This window comes from Leiobunum rupestre, chromosome 6, assembly GCF_980474605.1.
Source record: "Leiobunum rupestre chromosome 6, qqLeiRupe1.1.hap1, whole genome shotgun sequence".
NCBI lineage: Eukaryota > Metazoa > Arthropoda > Arachnida > Opiliones > Sclerosomatidae > Leiobunum > Leiobunum rupestre.
The window spans coordinates 37,783,286-37,800,562 of NC_143389.1; the positions used below are offsets into that span (position 1 = coordinate 37,783,286).

Genomic DNA, 17,277 nt, shown 5'->3' on the forward strand with positions numbered 1-17,277 from the left:
CCGACGGAAACGTAGTTCTTTTTTATTAGACTACAAGTGAACCGGATGGGCCGAAGACCCGTATGAAAGGAACAACTTTTTTTCGGCTCGAATATAATATCATTTTTCAACGGCGACGCCGTTAACTTGACTGGCTTCGCAGGCGTCCTTCCCCTCTCGCAATAAGACGGACCACGTGGAATTTCGACCGGCGTTGTAAACACCCCGCTGTCAGTGCGTTTATTCACCAGCTAAATTAAACAGGTAAGACTATTTTTAATTTATGTTTTATTTTAATCGCGGGTTTATTATCGTTTACCCCTTTTGCGATATTACTTTTAATTTATTTCGAATTAATTCGGAAAAAGATATTGGGATTAATAATGTTGTCGTGTGACAATTCAATATGAATATTTATTATAATTTCAAGCTATATCTCAAAATGGATTCAGCGTTGGGAAAATTATTTTAAATCTTTTATTTATTGTAATTCAATTGATTCGTCTATCTAATTGACAAAAATTAAACTAAACTAAATTTTATTTAATATTTTTTTGTTTATTTAATTGCTACATTGAAATGCATGAATCATTTCTAAAACAACTTGATTTAAAGATTCAAAGCAACGATTTAAATTAAATTTCATTTATAAATAACTAGATTTAAGTAAAGATTTAAATTAAATTTCGTTTATAAATAACTAGATTTAAGTAAAGATTTAAATTAAATTTCATTTATAAATAACTAGATTTAAGTAAAGATTTAAATCAAATTTGATTTAAAAATAACTAGATTTAAGTAAAGATTTAAATCAAATTTGATTTAAAAATAACTAGATTTAAGTAAAGATTTATTAATGACACTGACAATTGTGAGCGTCATTTATAAATTATAGTCAACCACATTTTATCCACGTGGTTCTCCGGAATTCGTACGGGCTATTGTTTAGTGTGTTACATTAAAGGTACAATGGACAGCGCCGTTATATTGTATAAATGTATATAAATATTAATTTTTGTTGCGCAATAAAGTACCTTTGAAATGGTGCCACGGCCTTAGTGTTGCGCCATGTCGCTTAATTTTAAAATATTTCCTTATTTCGTAACTTATTATCGTAGGAAGCAATTATTTTCCAAGAAGTGCCTCAATTTGATATTTTTCCTTTTAAAACTGTCATATTCAAATAACTCAAAACCAGCAGACGGACTGAACACATCTGCGTCATTCGAGAGCGTGTGACCCAGGGTAAGATTTTTTTATTTAATGAACCACCTACAGCCCTGGTTTACACCTATACTGCGCGTACGAAGGTAGTCAATGTATCAGGGGGTTCAACAACGCGACCCCCCGCCGCGTCACATCCCAGTGGTTCATTAACAATGGATGTTTTGTTATGATCAAAGTGTCCCCTTTACTTTCATCCTACCGAAAGATCCGGATTATTCATAAACCTCTCTCTTTACACACTTCCGAATTTTCATTCGTAATGCTATTGGTCGCGATTCGCTGATTTAGGTATCGTAAACAATCGTAGTCTCAGTAACTGAATACGATTGGTATTTAATGCTAGGATTTTGTCAGTTATATACTCTTTAAAGACAAACTTTGTATAAAAATTGGCATGGAAATAGACATATTATGCAAATTAAGTTTAGGTAGTTGTCACATAAGTAGCGTGCAAATCGTAGATATGCCCGTATTACAAATATTGAGAAGTCGGTGAAAATTGCCCGTATTACAAATATTGAGAAGTCGGTGAAAATTGCCCGTATTACAAATATTGAGAAGTCGGTGAAAATTGCCCGTATTACAAATATTGAGAAGTCGGTGAAAATTGCCCGTATTACAAATATTGAGAAGTCGGTGGAAATTGCCCATATTACAAATATTGAGAAGTCGGTGGATATTGCCCGTATTACAAATATTGAGAAGTCGGTGGAAATTGCCCGTATAACAAATATTGAGAAGTCGGTGGAAATTGCCCGTATAACAAATATTGAGAAGTCGGTGGAAATTGCCCGTATAACAAATATTGAGAAGTCGGTGGAAATTACCCGTATAACAAATATTGAGAAGTCGGTGGAAATTACCCGTATAACAAATATTGAGAAGTCAGTGGAAATTACCCGTATAACAAATATTAAGAAGTCGGTGGAAATTGCCCGTATAACAAATATTGAGAAGTCGGTGGAAATTGCCCGTATAACAAATATTGAGAAGTCGGTGGAAATTGCCCGTATAACAAATATTGAGAAGTCGGTGGAAATTGCCCGTATTACAAATATTGAGAAGTCGGTGGAAATTGCCCGTATAACAAATATTGAGAAGTCGGTGGAAATTACCCGTATAACAAATATTGAGAAGTCGGTGGAAATTGCCCGTATAACAAATATTGAGAAGTCGGTGGAAATTGCCCGTATAACAAATATTGAGAAGTCGGTGGAAATTGCCCGTATAACAAATATTGAGAAGTCGGTGGAAATTGCCCGTATAACAAATATTGAGAAGTCGGTGGAAATTGCCCGTATAACAAATATTGAGAAGTCGGTGGAAATTGCCCGTATAACAAATATTGAGAAGTCGGTGGAAATTGCCCGTATAACAAATATTGAGAAGTCGGTGGAAATTGCCCGTATAACAAATATTGAGAAGTCGGTGGAAATTGCCCGTATTACAAATATTGAGAAGTCGGTGGAAATTGTCCGTATTACAAATATTGAGAAGTCGGTGGAAATTGCCCGTATTACAAATATTGAGAAGTCGGTGGAAATTGCCCATATTACAAATATTGAGAAATCAGTGGAAACTAAGGAAACATTTGTAAAATCAATAGAAACTAAGGAAACATTTGTAAAATCAATAGAAACTAAGGAAACATTTTTAAAATCAATAGAAACTAAGGAAACATTTTTTAAATCAGGGGAAACTAAGGAAACATTTTTTAAAATCAGGGGAAACTAAGGAAACATTTGTAAAATCAGTGGAAATTGAGCAAAAATTTGTAAAATCGGTGGAAAATACGGAAAAGTTTGTTAAATCGATGGCAATGCCCTGAAAAGGCAATGGTTTTCCGAAAATTAGTAATCAAGCAGATGTACAAAATATTTCCGAGTGATCACCCGCTCTCGGTTTTATTTCATCCTTGGGTGCAAGATTTATTTCTTCGTTGGGCGTTTAGATGCACAGAATGCGGGCGAATCAACGGGATTCCCATAAAAATACGTAGTACTCGTAATAATAAACCAAACAAACGAATAAGGCCTGGGCATTATAATCGAGGTTAAGAAATTCCACGTTTGAACGATACCGTTTAGGCTTCTACATCGCTTTGCAGAGTTTTCATCAAGCTAACTTGACAGTGCTGTCTAAGCATTCGGAAGTCGTTGTTGAAACTTCTGAACCTCTCTATTTTTATCCTTATCCGCCGCCGCCCGTATGTGTTGTTTTAAAAGTCAATTTTTGTCGCTCAACACGAGCCTCCCGCATTGGCCCAGTTTTCGCCGCTTCGTCTATACAAACAACAGCCAACTCGGTTTGATCGACAACAGTTGTCATCAGGGATATTCCTTCCAGGCTTACCTCGAAACTAGCTGTCACCGTGTTAAGCGCCTACGGCACTCTGACCCGGGATCAAAACTATATGACGATTTTTTGGAAGATGGTGAAGAAAATGATGGGTGGATGGTGGCCCCGCTACCCGCTGGATACCACGTTGTTGTCGAAAGAAAAACATCTACGCGAATACAAATGATAAGCAGTCCGTGTATTCGAAAAAAGAATAGGTTTATTTACGATTGTTAATATTTAACTAAAAGACTTAAAGATTGTACATAAATAAGCAGATTTTAAATTAAGAAGATAAATGTATTTTGTCACCGTATTTCAGTGGTCGAACCACCAATAATCGGAACACTAAACGTGTTTTTCTATCCAGTCAAATTGTCCTTGAATTTAACCCTCTTATACCCGTACCCTTTTAAGAAAACCGGCCCTTCAGAAGTATATTTCTAAGAAAGGCGAAAAGCTTAATCCTCAATTGACTATAACGCTATGTTAAAAGAAAGCCGGAGAATGCTTCTATAAAAGTGAAATAAAACGTAATAAAAAGTGACAAAAATAATTGAAACAGAGTGATGCTAACGTCCAATTACACTTTTCCTTATCACGCTTAATTTAAAGCAAAAAATGCAACGTCTCTAGTTGTATCTAGGGAATTCCAAAGAATATTCCTACGCTTGTGTCATTCAAAGAACGGTTATTAGTCGGACAATTAGCAAGCGTCCGCCGACACTTATCAAGGTCACTCATTAATGAGCGACGTAACACGAAACTATCCAGAAATTCCGAAAAGCGTGACTAAAGCGCCACCGAATGAAGTGCACTAACGAAAATACCCTCCCATCCAATACTAGTAATTCTTCAAATTAAGAAGGAACGCGCGGGGGAGCAAGAATTAGCAACGACTGACCGAGAATGAGCTACTCTCTTTGGAATGAGCGTCTTGCCACGAAGCGCGTTATGATCGTGTGCTTCGAATTGATCTGCCACACGAACTATACTTATTATCTTGCACGTATATGATGCGCAAACCTTGCAGTAAGTACACGCTAGCGTGTATAAAATATAACGCCAGTCATGATGTTACCCAAAACATGAAAACTTTTAAATTACTTGTAAATTACATTTTTATAGCGCAGGTTTACGAGGTCGATGTAGATTATGGTAAATAATATGAACCGGTTTTTATCGCGGATTGCGTGCGTTGAGTATTAAATAGGGAAAAAATTATCAGTGGAATTTATCACAAAACTGTACTTAAAAATATATTTGTTAAGTTTAATTGCTGACGTAAAATATTTTATACAGAATTTCATTAAAAAATTGCGCAAGGCGTAAAAATAAGGTAGGTAGAGTCGTAGGCATATACTGGTGGGATGTGAAACCAGGAACTTGTAACGCGAAATATTTCCTATAGTTTTCGTAATTACATTTTGAAGGTAGAAAACATTTTATAAAAGTAATTGCATGAATTTCGTTATTTTGACATTTCGCCAGAAAAACAGCAATTTTAAAAGCGTCTTTATGATACTCGGAAAACGGTTACAGCGAGCGCCGCGCATGCCAAGTATAGCAGTTATCGAATTTTCCTTAAACACATGAATAATGTTTATTTCCACTGAAATTCATGAACCATTCGGGGATTCGCGCGTTGTCTCTACCTTCTCGGTTATGGTCGTAGTCGTTTTATTTAGAATGGCTACGATAAAGTAGAACTGGAGTCATTGTGGCGTTTCTCTCCAGCGAATTTCTCGCGAGTCCGGTCGCGCTAAATTCATTCGTATTAGGTTTTTTGTTTCTTTGGAAGACGCCAAAAATGACTTGATTTCCAGGAAACCTCGTACCGAATATTAACTCGTTGGCAACACGCGATACTGTTATCGGTCAGAAATAGGTTATTCTGACCCGTCGTTAAACGCGATATTCGAGATATTTATGGTAATGGGGGCCGACTGGAGCCAGTTATATCAAAAACTACCTGTGATTTGTACCTAATCGGTTTTATGACATTTTTGGAAATTGTTTTAAGGGTTATCAGAGACGTTCCGCGAATAGCCATGCTTCGGTTTGTCAAATCTGCGGTTTTAACGAAATTGAGTTATGTTTTTGGGAATTTCTTCATAAAATGGGATAATTTGGTTTTGGCCCAATATAACGATAGTTTTAGTCAAGAATTTATTTATATTTAGAATGAGTTATGGTAAGTTTCTTCACTCTAAAAAATTCAAATCAGCCCGTATCTCATTGGTTCTCTAAATCTGTGCACGCCGGTGAATTTTTCTTCCCCCCTTTCGTGCCACGGGAATATTAGACCATGATACTCGCGTCTCACCATATCCCTTAATAGACCATTCTTGGTTTTGAAAAATCCTAACTCTAGCTTTAGTCATAAGTCTATCATAGGGTCCCCATATAAGCAAAGGTCTAGGGCCAAATTTTTGACGTATCCGTTGTTAAGAGGTAGGTATTGAAAATCTGCACTATGAGTGCGCATAAAGCGTGCGCGAACGTTTTTAAACTTAGAACCACCAGGGAGAAATCTACGCCGCGAGCCCTTAGCACCGTAGCGAAATCTTATTAGCAATTTTATCGCTTTGAAACTTAAAATTAACACTGCAAAATGATTCATCAGAACCTAAAACTGGCCATTAAAAAAGTTTTGTTTCTGAAGGTATTTATTTTTCAAATTTGAGATTTAGACGCGTTTTATGTGACAAATAACCCGAGCCCTGCTGCTCTACCAAGTAAGATAATATTTAGATGTTGAAATTTAGAAAAATAAGTTGCCCTATCGTCGTACGTTAATTTTCTTCTCTCCAGGACAACGCCGTTACAATGGGCCCCTATGGTAGACCTTTACTGATGGGGACCTTATGATAGTCTTACGCTTTAATGTAGCCCAAGCTTCGACCTTTTTAAATTAAGGTAATGTAATGTTAATATTTATCCTGTATCTCCTATCACAAAATATTTATGACTAAAGGGATCCACTCAAAAGTTCCAAAACAAATGTCGTTTTTCAAAAGAAACTCCATCGCCAAGAGGGGGGTTTGGAAGCATCCTTTAGATTTATTGAGCTGTTTTCTTTGGAAGGGGGTGTCATCGAAGGGGGCAAATCTTTCCTTTCCCCCTTGTTGGCGGACGTTGCTTAATCCTTCTCAAAAGTCGTGTCAGAGGCATCCGCGTCAATATTCCATCTCTGGTCGGTAATCCCTCATCAGAAGCAGAAGCCCCGTAACATCCGTGCGTAACCGCGGGGTCTTTCGGAGGATGGATTCCCCAATATCGCGCTGCTTAAGTCTATATATCCCCGACACGTAACCCCTGTAGGCATTCCTGTTCTTCTGGCGACTTGGACTTCCGCTTCGACACTTTCTTTCTAAACAAGCTTCCCTTCCCCTTCGTTCCGTCTAAATCCTTTTCCCCCGCGGGGACTAAATGGTCTTAACCACCCTCGGAATCCCCCCTGCCATGCCCGATTGCTATTGGTAACGCCGAATCGCGATCGTCAAAGGTGTATATACCTATTTCAAGATTCCATTCCAGGCTACATCGTCATTGCGGCGGAGATTTTGGGCAACCTTAAGCCTCGGCTTCTCCGCCTCCAGTCCCTCGTTTTTTGCTCTTTCCCTCGAACCCTCGTCTTTAGTTTCGGTTTAATCTAAACTGATACTTCCGCGAAAGCCGGGGAAAGGGTACGCCGGCCACTGATTTTGGTTTCCGGCGTGCTTGGCAGTTTGGCTCCTAAAAGGGGACTTTTTGGCAACCAAATACCTCTAAAGCCCGAGCCCGAACCCCAACCCCATCGTCATTTTCTTTCCGGGCTTCTTCTTAAACCTATTTAGCCGGGGCACGTACTTAAAGCCTGACTTGTTTTCGCTTTCCGCGTTTACGCCACGCCGTTTTGCCGTTGCTGGCGAACTTGGCCAAAGTTTTGCCCTTCTTCTCGCGGCTGACGTAAGCGATTAAGAAACTTATCGAATATTCCGTTGGCGTCTCGCGTCCATTGAAAAGCGTTCCGATGAATACCCGAGCAGTATTGCGAGGAACATCAAAGTGTTTATCTAAGGTTACGTGTTTGTCTTGCCGAGAGGTTTTGCTCTTAACGTAATGGCTCACGTACGCGTTGTCGAAAAAACATTCGGTATTAAATACGCGTCGAATCGTATATACAGGGATATTTTAATTTTTGCTGTCAATTTTATAGCGCGATAAAGGGATAAATTTATCGAACATTTGTAAGTGGGGCGTTGTATTCGGGTGAACTTCTGTTCGGCTCGTGATACCCCGAAGAACAAGCACGCCCCTCCGCCTTTCCTCGTGTAATATTTTCATCTTTCCCTCTACGCGCCAGTACCATCTCAGACACAATCTCTCTATAGGCGGAATCATGAAATCAGAGGCCATAGTGGCGGCGACGTTTTCTCAGGCAACTTATATGTATTCTTGGTCACGTAAAAGGAGTAATAATCGTTTCGCGGTTTCTGACAGCCTTCAGCTAGTGTGAATCAGACTTACGGTAAAGCCATTTAATGTTTTGATAGTTTGGCCTTGACGTTACCAAACTATGAAAACCGAGATACCATCTTCGAAGTTCTCCATAACGTATGAAGGGTTTCTACTGCCCGAGTCACTTGTTGGTTTGCTAAAATAGTAGCGTTTCCTCCACGACCTTAATTGCCGCCGATAACGTGTTGACTGACGGCAATTGCCCTCGAGCCTTTGGTCAAATAAAAATACTTTCATTAATTCCGAACGTCGACTCCAATCCGTAAATTCTTAGCTATACTGGACGTATAAGCGTTTTAGTGTATAACGTTAGCGAGGGAATTCAGAAACCGCGTGGTCTAGTTGAGTTTGTTGACTTTTCTCAAGGCTGGACGGTCCCCCTTACGATCCCCATTATCCGCGGTTTCGGAATCTTCTGGAGGAGGGGGGGGGGGTAGGGGCTTTAATGGGGCTTTCGCTAATTAATAGCTTCTTCATCGGCCCTGCCTACTCCACCGACGGCAGCGCCAAAGATGGGGAAAAGTTAAATTTAAAAAGACTGCTTCGGAAGGAAATTCGGAGGACGGTGCGGAAAAGAGGGTCGCAGAGATAGTGTTTGTCTGTATAGCGAGTCCCGAGGCTAAGCTATCTCCTCTTCGCCCTTATCTTGAATAATGGAGCGATCACTTTAATTTCCCAATCTCCATTAATCTTAAATTAAAATTGCCGGAATAAATTCCACCAGCCCGTATTCCTTTTTTGCTCCTCCCCGGTTTGAGATATTTAAAACGCAGACATTAAGAGAGAGGGCCTCGGGTCGTTGCTTTATTTCTGCTTATATTGTGTTTTAAAAGTCCACAGAATTGTTTGAAACATTTTAACCGAATTTCAGGTAGATCCTCCCTTCCTATTTCTAAAAAAGCACGTGATTACGTAGCTCCACCTTCACTTTCAAACGATTCTGTAGCCTTTAAAAAGTATCGATGTGCCCCCCGAAAGCAGTGCCGAATTAAGGACTAAGCCTACCAAAAGCAATTTTTTTGTGTACATGAATTAAAAAACAATCATAAATATCTTATTATCTGCCCTGTTTTATTTGTAGCAGACGTCCCATAGCTTTTGAAAACAGTTTTAGTTTTAGATAGATGATCGGTTGTTGAGGCCGTTGCCATGTAATCATTATATGTCTCATTTCTTTTTTAAGTCAGAAATAACTACAAAACAACGATTATTCTGTGCGCTATAGAGGTTTAATAAAAATAAATTAAAAGCCCGCGTTTAACATGTTTCGGCTTTTTGGCGAGTACGCCGCCGTTGTCAAACGCTTATCGTCTAATGAATGAAAATATTTCAACCCGACGTTTCGATGTAATCATTGACTGTTAAATATATATTTAAGTTTTATAATTATTCGTAATTAATCAATCTACGAGTGATATTCGCGTCACTGGCGACGGAGTGATTCATTTTTTACCAGGAAAAATAAAAGGTTTTGGAATAATGTTATGGCTTTATTTCATTAAATGATCAAATATACTCTTAAAATAAATCCATGAATTTCACTGATTGAAACTATGTCAACGTAGGTCAGTGACTAGTTCCTGAAAAAATTATTAAACATCCACCAAAATCTGCCTACTCCGCCATTTTCTCTTTGCAGTGATTATAGGTGTTCAGTTGGAAAAATTTCTCGAATACTTTGTTTAAGCTGCGTTTTCTTTCCCTCCCCGCTGGTGCCTGCAAAACATTTGATTATGATGCCCTCCGATGATCCGATCGGCTCAACATAGTAATTTTCCCCTAGTAGAAGTAAATACTGACAAAATTATATTTCAACATATCTCAACGTAGCTGTACACAATAAATCGGCTGGCGGTTATTGAAAGTACCAGATTAAAGAAGGAAATTGTATTTTGCTTGATGTAACTAGGGGCAAATATACAGCACACTAACAAACAAACCATTAAATGAATGGCGTTTGGAAAGGGCATGCGAATATATTTTATTAGATGAGGAAATTAACGAAATTGCCGCTTCAACCGTTGGGTTGGTTTAAAATTTCAAATTGATGCGATATAATTAAATATATTAAATGCTTAATGTAGCTTAAACTATACCCTTACGAGTGAAGTGAAAGATTGGAATAAATATTGGGTTTGTGTCGAATTATATATGGAATTTATCAAATCCTACAGAATGTAAATTACCAAATAAATGTATTTAAAAATTTACAAAGGGGCAAAAATAATAACAACGGGTCAAAAATGTTTCCATAAAACTTCAAAAATATTAGATTTGATCATTGTTGTTTGTTTCGGGTTTGTTCAAAATGGCGGCGCTAACTTTTTGGCTCAAAACAGTGTATCAGAGGCCGAGATTGAGAAGAGCTCTCATGGGTTTCATTGGTTTCAGCATCTCAGTGGCCATTAATTTGTCAAATTTTGTGGCGCTTGAAAAGCAAATAACGTCTAGCCTCATTGTTATCGGCCCGTTTTGTTTTATCGCTTTCACTCTTTCGCTCGGAAGAACGTTTGCAATGGGATTTGTTTTACCCGCGCTTCATTCGCGATACGCGCGGCGCTAACCAATTGGACCCGCTGTTGATGTGTGCTGGCATATGTAACATAATCGCTCATAATTATGCCTCTGTCACTCTGCGTAACATTTCAATAGAGAACAATTCTACTAGTCCAACATGGAATATACCATTAGTGAACCATAAATGGATAACCTTTGTGCCGTTTTTCACTCATAATTATGCCTCTGTCACTCTGTGTAACATTTCCATAGAGAACAATTCAACTAGTCCAACATGGAACACGCAATTAGTGGACCATAAATGGATAATCTTTGTGCCGTTTAAAAGGTTACCTAGGAAACAGAATCTCGTGATCACCAGCAGTGATGGGCACTTCCGATAGCGAACCGCTCAGCTCGTACACCGTTCATGGTCTCTCGCGTGTTAACCGCTCACGCTATTAAATTTTGAGAGCCGGAATAGGCGCTCGGTTAATTTCCGCTCAATTTTGAGAGCCGGAATAGGCGCTCTGTTAATTTCCGCTCAATTTTGAGGGCCGGAATAGGCGCTCGGTTAATTTCCGCTCAATTTTGAGGGCCGGAATAGGCGCTCGGTTAATTTCCGCTCAATTTTGAGGGCCGGAATGGGCGCTCTGTTAATTTCCGCTCAATTTTGAGGGCCGGAATGGGCGCTCTGTTAATTTCCGCTCAATTTTGAGGGCCGGAATGGGCGCTCTGTTAATTTCCGCTCAATTTTGAGGGCCGGAATAGGCGCTCTGTTAATTTCCGCTCAATTTTGAGGGCCGGAATAGGCGCTCTGTTAATTTCCGCTCAATTTTGAGGGCCGGAATAGGCGCTCGGTTAATTTCCGCTCAATTTTGAGGGCCGGAATAGGCGCTATATGGCATACTTTTGAGTAATTATGTTACATATGATGCTGGTAATTGAAACCTTTTTAAAGGGTCTTTCACTAATATTTGCTGACGTTTTGTTAGAATAACTTGAAAATTATTTTTCGACATTTTGTAGTGTTTTGTAGTTATTTCTAAAGAAAAACCTTTAGAGAAAGTTATCAGGGTTGTAACTAGCCAGAAAACAGCTGGACAAACGCCAAGAAATTGGAAAATAGCTCTAAATTGTCGGAGAATTTTAAGAATTCTTAAAAAAAAACCACGAAAGAGCTGGGTATTTAAGTTGAAAATGCTATGAAAGTATTCTTAAATAAAAATAAGCTTTGTAAACTTTGCAATACATAATTAAAACAATCTTTATAACCTGTATACAAAAATAGAAGCTGAAATAATTAACTTCTGATCGAAATAAAATGTAAAGTAAAAAATTGCCTGATTTTGGAATTTTTGTACGTGAATTCAAAAGAGAAACTACCATATATAAGAGGTCGACTTGTTTTATTGTTATTGTTAAAGAAAGTGCCATAGTCATTGCAGGGAAGGCCTTTTTTGTTCCTTATCAAAATGCGAAAAAGGTTTCGGAGCCAATAACTTTTTTTTCGTTATCTGACGTCTCGAAAAACAAAATCTTATCTTTTTATCCAAAACCCTTTTCCGGAAACTGCCACTAGAAGGCCCATTTTGCCGCCTGACTGATTTCTAGATGGCGACACTACAGCCTTGGAAGCGTTTTAATATACGTAACACTTTCGGCGCTTGCTGCTCTAACTGGAGCTTAGAAGAAAAACTAGCTGACGATATGACTTTTTTGGAAGGTCGGCGGGGGCGGTAGCGTTGCCATTTCTTGGCATATTCCTCCGAAATTTTTAACTTTTATCGTTCATACTCTGTCTGTAAATCACCAGACAGCGGGGTACCTTGGTTACGAATTGGGCATCCGCCTTTGACTTTACTGTCCGGTGAGTTTTAAAAAGTGGATAGAGGAAACTATACTTTAATACATCTCTCTCTATTTCATTTCTATGGATTGCTCTGGCGTTGCTTTTGCTAGTTTTCAGAACGTCAAAATATCGCGCGCGGGATTGAAAAGGAGGTATATTCCCAACTTATTTTTTTTCGCCAACGTGAAAACTGAAAAAAATAAAATGAAATGCCTAGACTTGGGTATTTGTTTTTTTTTCGCTCTAAATCTAGCGGGATTATTTTATCATCTCGAGGGGATCTTATCGGATAGACGTCAAAAAACGTCTTTAGCCGCCCTTGAAAAACTTATTTTTCATCCTCCGGTTCGCTTTGCTTTCTTTTTATCGAGAACTCTAGTCGAGAAAGCTCCGTCGTCGGTCCCACTTCACCCGGGAATCTCGCGCCACTCGGAAAGTCTTTTCTCTTCGCGACGCGGGTTTGGAGATTCGCTTTTCCGCTGAAACTGCGCGATATAAAAAAATACTATTATAAAAAGGGCTTCGGATCTGAACAGTCTGCCTGTTTTTCTACTGATTGCGCGCAGTTGACATTTTCTAAAGCGATTTCGGTGATAGCGTCCATTCATACTCAATATTTGTGCGGGACGTTGGGACCAGAATTTTTAGACGAGGTATCGTATATACCAATGTTTCATTTTCTTTTTTACCGAGGAATTCGGAGCGTAACACTTGACCCTTGTTGAATTGGGGTTTTTTGTCTGCAGTACGTGTAGGGCTGTCTGGAAAACCTGTCACTTAATAATTTATATTATATCCTGTTTAATTTAATGTTTAAGGGTCACACCGGTGTTAAAATTTTGAAAGGGTTCAACAGAAATAAAGCTGTAAAAATCGTAGTATATGATATAATTTGTTATAATTTTAGCATTAATAATTTATATTTTATCGCGTTTAACTTAATTTTGAAGAGCCACCCCGCGTTTGAATTTTAGTATTTTCCCGCGCAAGCTCCGCAAATGTAGAGGTAAAAATGCAGAAATATGGTTGGCCGGATCTGCTATCACTCAATTTTAACCCAAATATTTTCAAGCGCCGGTGTTTAACTTACGAAAGTAAATTTGCTTAAGATTATTTTAAATATTTTTTCCGGGACTTTACATTTCGCTGCCGTTACTGTTATGAAGAATCGATAATATTTTTATTAAGTGTGAAATTCGATTGCGCGAAGTTCATCCTTACATTTCAAATTGGCACTTTATCAATGTAGACGCGTAGACGATATTTTGTTGAGTTAAAAATGACGTCAAACGAACGTAGTTTTTCATATTTTATCCATCAATAAATGTCAAAATGTCTTCCTTACAAATCTTACTCCAAATAAAAATGAAGAAACCTAAATTCAATTACAGAGATTACCACTATAAATAGATTCGTGAAAATACGCCGTCATAATTAACCTAGTTGAGAATGTGGGAGGAGCGGACCTAAATATTAGGCGACCATTTAAGTATACGGTAAATACTACATTAAATTTCAAATGGTCAAGTTACGGGATTAATGGGTCAGCGTGGTCACGTGTCCTGTATCGATCCGTCAAGCTTCCTGACTCCTTTACGTTTTCCCGCCATTTTTTACATCCAAATATCGTCCGTAGCTGAAATTAGAATATTCAAATGAATAATTTTTTCGGGGCCAAAGAGAGCAACGAACTACAGTTCCGGCCACTTTTGCTAAGAAGCGAAATTTTTTCATTATAATTTTCCGTAATAACCCTAATTAGTCTCCAGTTGATAAGCCAGCTATTTCCAACGGCCCTCTTTTCCCTAATGAGTTGAGCGCTATAAAATTAGCTGTTGAGAATCATGACGAGGCACTTGAGGCTTATGCCGGGTAATTCCGCGGTTGGCCTTATTTCTCTCTCTAGTACTCGTGTCAATTATAAAAGAGGACCTGTAGAATCTGGTTTCCGAAAATGTTTTTAGAACGTAATTATTCGGAAGTAGTTTACATCTGCCCCAATACTAGTTTTGGGTGACGTAGGGTACGCGACGATTGTATTAATAGTTGCAGACTAAACTAAGGCTTTTTTAAATGGAAAACAGGATATTTAAATACGGAGCAGCTACAAAAGAGCGAGAAATGGCTTGTTGCAATAGAAAACAGGGTAATTAAATACGGAATAACTACAGAAGAAAGAAATTTTTTTATTTCAATGAAAAACGGGGAATGTGCATTCGGAGAAGCTACAAAGAGACAAAGATGGCTGGTTTCTATGGAAAACAAGGAAATTAATTACGAATCAGCTACAAAAGAACCAGAAATTGCTAACCTAATGGTGGAATAGAAAAAAAATACTGGAGAAAAAACAAAAATGACAAATGGAAAATATTTTATAAGATAATAAGAAACAAATCTTAGTTTAGTCTACAACTATTAATACAATCGTCGCGTAGCCTACGTCACCCAAAACTAGTATTGGGGCAGATGTAAACTACAGTCAATTATTCACTTCTTGTATTAAATTTATAAAGAATTGGTTTGAATGTAGAACTGGTATTTTTTTTTATTTTTTATTTCCTATAGGTAGGACAATTTTGTACAGTTCAAACAGTTAGCTCATACGTTTCCGTATGGCGTGTCTTAGGGCACAGTGCCAACTTAATATAAATTGTGAGGTGTAGCGCATTTTTCTTCGTGAAATACTTTTATACCTTGTATGTTTCTCATCGGAAATTATCATCTTTGTTCAATAGTTTAAATAATAAGGTTTTTCAGTAGACATATTAGCCAACGCGAGAAGCTAAAGTACTGGATTTTCGTGTGCTAAGCTGGCGATTGGCCATTTTTAAAATGCAAATCGTGGTCTTAGTGGACGAAAATTCCGCTGTTTGAGCTTCTCGGGTTAGCTGCTATATTTCTCTAAATTAGCTGAAAAGCAAACTATTTTATAAAATTTTTCGTTTAATTCGTCCCGATCATTTAATTCAAAAATAGAAATAATCATTTATAGCTGATGAATTATCGTATAGTATCGACTAGTGTTTCCCGTAGGTAATTTTCCGTATTTTCCCGAAAAAAATAAAATAAAGTTTTACATTCCATGATTAGTCGAATATTGTTTGCAAATTTAAATAAAGCGGCATTTTCGTCTAATTTTTTCGAATCTAAAAGTAAAACTAAACTTCTAGACTAGTTTAAACTGATTAACAATGTACCACTAAAATGTTTTGTAGTATGTTTACTGTTATTAGACATTTTATATCGATAAAAAGTGTAAAAAAAATTAATCCCTTTAAAAGAAATTTGTTTAAATTTATTTTTCCGATTCCGCAATTCGGAAAATTTTCTGCATTTTATTTTTCCAAAAAAATTAACAACACTAGTATCGACAGTCTCTCACATCCCCGATAACTTTTGAAATATCGCGGCGCCATCTGTCTAATCGTATCCGAAACGGTGCACATCAAAGCAGCCCTTGGCAATCATGTGAGATTGGTTTATAGGGTAATAGCACTTCGTAGTTTTTGTCTTGGTTGTCATGTTGGTATACAATTTTTTGTTATGTATCTGAAAAAGCATGGTCGACGTCCTGTGAAGTCATATAGCCAAGTCCCTAATTTAAATGTCATAAAGCAATAATTTAAGCCTCAAATATAATAAAACGCTAAATTGGAATTTATTGCCGCCCATTTTAGATGAGTTATTCGCTGCGGGGCGACTTCTTCATCTTTAGCCAAGTGACGTTACTTGTAAATAGGTTCTTTCGCTCCTGTAGCGAGCTAAATGAGCATCGAGGCTAACTCTTTTTCTTATCAAAGTGGCTATTTATAACGCGGCGGCGCACGCGAGAGCGAGAAGCCCGTCTCTAGCCCACCCGGAAATAACTTTTTTCCTATTTCCAGCCCCAATTTTTTCCCTTTCGCGCCACGTGCCAAAAGAACGATCGCGACGACGCCTGGCGTCATAAACGTTCCTAGTTATATTCACTCCCGCTCTTTTCGTCGGTTTCAAATAGATTGAATTTCGCGCCTTCCACGAGCCTTTTGGCACGCACGTGCTGAAGCGTGGAATTTTCCTTTTCGACTAAAACGTAGCCTCGTAGCGCCCCCTACAGTCGTAAACGGAATTTTTTCAATCTATATTCTAAGTCACCGAACCTAACGTTAGTGTTCAGTGCCACTCTACGGAGTTGGGCTGTGAAGACGTGTATTCTCGTGTAGTCGACCGTCTCGCGGTTTCTTCTGGGAATGGTGTGGCGGGCAGAAATCCATCTTGCGGTACCACGCCACCGTTTCCCGTCTATCGGAACATAAATAGACCCGTTTCGAAGGTCCGTTGTTTCAACGTCAAATGTAGCCTCAATAACATGTTTACTAAGTCAGTTTCATATTGGGATTAAAATAGGGTCCCCATAACTACTAATGGATTAGTTGGAAACCTAGTGTACTTTTGTCACGTGAACTAAGCATGAGCTGAGAATTGAAGGACTCTCTATTTAATCTCTAAAAACGCATACGGAAAAATAGAAGAAATCGGTGGGTACTAGTTCATTATGGCCACGCTGCATGAGAAAAAATATTTACCCCGAGGGCAGTATGTCCATAATCTAACGGTGTTGATCGTTGGGACTGTTGCCGTTTGCCACTTGGTACAGAACCTAAAAATTAAACTGGTCCATAATCTAACCGGGCTGATCGTTGGGACTGTTGCCGTTTACCACTTGTTACAGAACCTAAAAATGAAACTGGTCCATAATCTAACAGTGTTGATCGTTGGGACTGTTGCCGTTTGCCACTTGGTACAGAACCTAAAAATTAAACTGGTCCATAATCTAACAGTGTTGATCGTTGGGACTGTTGCCGTTTGCCACTTGGTACAGAACCTAAAAATGAAACTGGTCC

At 38.4% G+C, this 17,277-nt stretch overlaps 1 protein-coding gene across 2 annotated transcripts in view; it reads left to right on the top strand.

Annotated features, from left to right (window-relative positions):
- Nucleotides 1-17,277, top strand: part of Oatp26F (Organic anion transporting polypeptide 26F) — a 42,863-nt gene continuing 25,586 nt past the window's right edge. Inside the window, exon 1 of one of the 2 annotated variants that reach the window (XM_090177002.1) lies at nt 1-243. The gene's annotated coding sequence lies outside the window, so the exon portion shown is untranslated. Of the gene's footprint in view, nt 244-12,792; nt 13,048-17,277 lie in introns of those variants that run through there. The other variant, XM_090177003.1, reaches the window with a different exon arrangement.